Below are 3,463 nucleotides of genomic sequence, written 5' to 3'. Positions count from 1 at the left end.
CAAGAACATTGAGACTTTAAAGAAAGAAATTAAAGAAGACAGCAGAAGATGGAAAGATTTTCCATGCTCTTAGATAGGTAGGAGCAACATAATAAAAATGGCAATCTTACTGAAAGCAATATACAGATTTAACACAATCCCCACAAGGTCCTGAATAGATATTCTAAATACACTAACAGGCCATGGATGACAGCCCAGACTACTATACTGAGCAGAAGTTTCAATCAGTATAGAGGGTAAAAACAACATATTCCTCAAGACAACCATATTTAAACAATAAATATCCACTAATTCAGTCCTATAGAGATGTCTGGAAGGAAAACGTCAACACTAGGAAGTTAACTACACTCACAAAAACATGTGCAATAGATATTCCCACTAACACCCAAAACAAAAAAGTGGTGAAATCCACGCCCAATACCACCAACAAAACCAAATCGAAAGCAAACGAGAATTAACAATTTAGTCAATAATACCCATCAATATTAATCATCTTCACTTGCCTATAAAAAGAGACAGGCTAACAGAATTGACATGAAGGTAAATTGCTTCCTTCTGCAGTATACTAGAACCATACTTCTACTTCAAAGACAGAGAATACCTCAGAGTAAAGTGTGGGGAAAAGATTTTCCAATGAAATGGACATAAGAAACAAGCTGGTTTAGCAATCCTAATATATAAAAACTTAGACTTCAAACTAAAATCAAAATCAATCAAAACATTTGAAGAAGGACATTTCATATTCATCACAGGAAAAATTCATCAGGATAAAGTCTCAATACTGACCATCTATGCTCCAAATAAAAAGGTATCCATACTCATAACATAAGCTTTAGTAAAACTCAAATCACTCATAAAACCTCACACACTTAGAGTGGCAGACTTCAACACCCCAATATCACTACTAGACAGGACCACCAGACAGAAACTGAACAAAGAAACAAAGGAAGTAACAGAAGTTATGACCCAGTCGGGTTTAACAGACATCTATAGAACATTCCATCCAAACACAAAATAATGCACCTTCTTCTCAGCACCACATGGAACATACTCTAAAATAGACCACATATTTGGCAACATAACAAACCTCAACAGCTAAAAGTATATTGTAATACCTACCTTTATCTTATCAGACCACAATGCTTTAAAGTTGGAATTCAAAAACAACACAAATTAAAAAACTCTACACATTCATGGAAATTGAACAATGTGCAAAGGTTCCATTACTGGGTCCAGGTAAGAAATAAAACGAAATTTAAGTCTTCCTAGAATTCAACGAGAATGAAGACATAACATACCCAAACTTATGGGACACTATGAAAGCAGTACTAAAAGAAAAGATCATAACATTAATTGCACACATGAAGAAACTAGAGAATAGTCACACCAAAGAATTAACAGCTCTATTGAAACCTCTAGAACAAAAAGAATTAAACTGAACTTGGAGGAATAGACACCGGGAAATAATCTAACTGAGGTTGAAATCAATAAAGTAGAAACAAAGTAAACAAAAGAATCAGAGAAACAAAGAGTTTGTTCTTCGAGAAAATCCACAAGATAGACAAACATTTACCCAAAGGAACCAATAGACAGAAAGAGGACATAACAACAGACACTGAAGAAATCTGGAGAATTTGCTGAATACCTGTACTCCACAAAATTCAAAATTTAAAGGAAATGGATAATTTTCTGGATGTATGACATAGACAAAATTAATTCAAGAACAGATATCGGTCAAATAGACCTATGAGCCCTAATAAAATACAAACATTCATCAAAAGTCTCCCAACCATAAAAAGCCCAGGGTCAGATGGTTCCAGCACATAATTCTACCATAAATTCAAAGAAGAACTAATACCAATAGTCCACAAATTGTTACATACAATAGAAGCAGAAGGCTCTCTGCCAAATTGTTTTAGGAGGCTACAATTACTTTGGTACACAACTCACAAAAAGACACAACTAAAAAGAGATCTATAGACAAATATTACTCAAGGATACTGATACATAGATACTCAACAAAATACTGGCAAATCAATCCAAGAAAACGCCAACAAAATCATCCACCATGATCAAGAAGGCTTCACCCAAGGGATGGAGGGAGAGTTCAACGTATGAAAATCTATCAAAGTAATCCATCATATGAAAAAAATGAAAAAGAAAAACCACATGATCATCTCACTAGATGCTAAAAAAGCCTTTGACAAAATCCAACACCTCTTCCTGATAAAGGTCTTGGAGAGGTCAGGGATTACAGGAACATATCTGAACATAATAAAAGCAATATACATCAAGCCTAATAGCCACCATCCAAGGAAATGGAGAGAAACTCAATGCGATTCCACTAAAATCAGGGACAAAACAAAGCTGTCAACTCTGTCCATATCTCTTCAATATTTTACTTGAAGTTCTAGCTAGAGCAATGAGACAACAAAAGTAGATCAAGGCGATACAAATTTGAAAACAAGTGTCAAACTTTCACTATTTGCAGATGGTATGATAGTTTACATAAGTGACCCTAAAACCTCTATCAGATAACTCCTACAGCTAATAAACACCTTCAGAAAAGTTGCAGGATACAAGATCAAAAAAATTACTAGTCCTATTATATACAGAAGATAAAAGGGATGAGAAAGAAATCAGAGAAACATCACCCTTTACAATTGCCACAAACAACATAAAGTACTTGGGGTAACATTAATCAAACAAGTGAAAGACCTGTATTCCAAGAAATTTTTGTCTTTATTTTTTTCTCCTTCTTTATTTAGAACTTTTTGGCTTTAAAGAAATAAATTATAGTAGATATTGGGAAATGTAAAGATCTCCCATGTGTCTTGACAGGTAGGATCAACATAGCAAAATGGTAATCTTGCCAAAGAGATCTACAGATTTAATGCATTCCCCACAATCTCCATCAAAATACCAGCAAAATTATTCACAGACTTCGAAAGAGCAATAATCTACTTTATATGCAAAAGTAAAGAACCAGGATAGCCAAAAGAGGCCTGTACAAGGACAGAATTTCCAGAGGCATGCCATGCCATCCCTGACTTAAACAACTATTATAGGGCTATAGTGCAGATACAGCTTGGCTTTAGTTCAAAAATAGACAGGTAGCCCAATGGAATTGAATTGAAAATATTGATATTTACCCACACAGCTTCGAACGCCTAATTTTTGGTAAAGATACTAAATTATACAATAGGAAAAAGAAATATTCTTCAACAAAATGTGATGGCATAATTGGATGCTGGAATGTAGAAGACTATAGATAGATACATGTCTATCGCTATGCACAAAATTTAAGTACAACTGGATCAAAGACCTAAACATAAATCCAGGAACAATGAACATCTGAAAAGAGAAAGGGGGAAGTACTCTTGAAAGAATTAGTACAGGAGAATCTTTCCACACATAAGAATAGTTGCACAGACACTAAGATCAACAATTGACAAATATGTCC

The sequence above is a fragment of the Mesocricetus auratus genome, unplaced genomic scaffold, assembly GCF_017639785.1.
Source record: "Mesocricetus auratus isolate SY011 unplaced genomic scaffold, BCM_Maur_2.0 contig_12735_pilon_obj, whole genome shotgun sequence".
In the NCBI taxonomy this organism is placed as follows: Eukaryota; Metazoa; Chordata; class Mammalia; order Rodentia; family Cricetidae; genus Mesocricetus; species Mesocricetus auratus.
Note: the sequence above shows the minus strand (reverse complement) of the source record.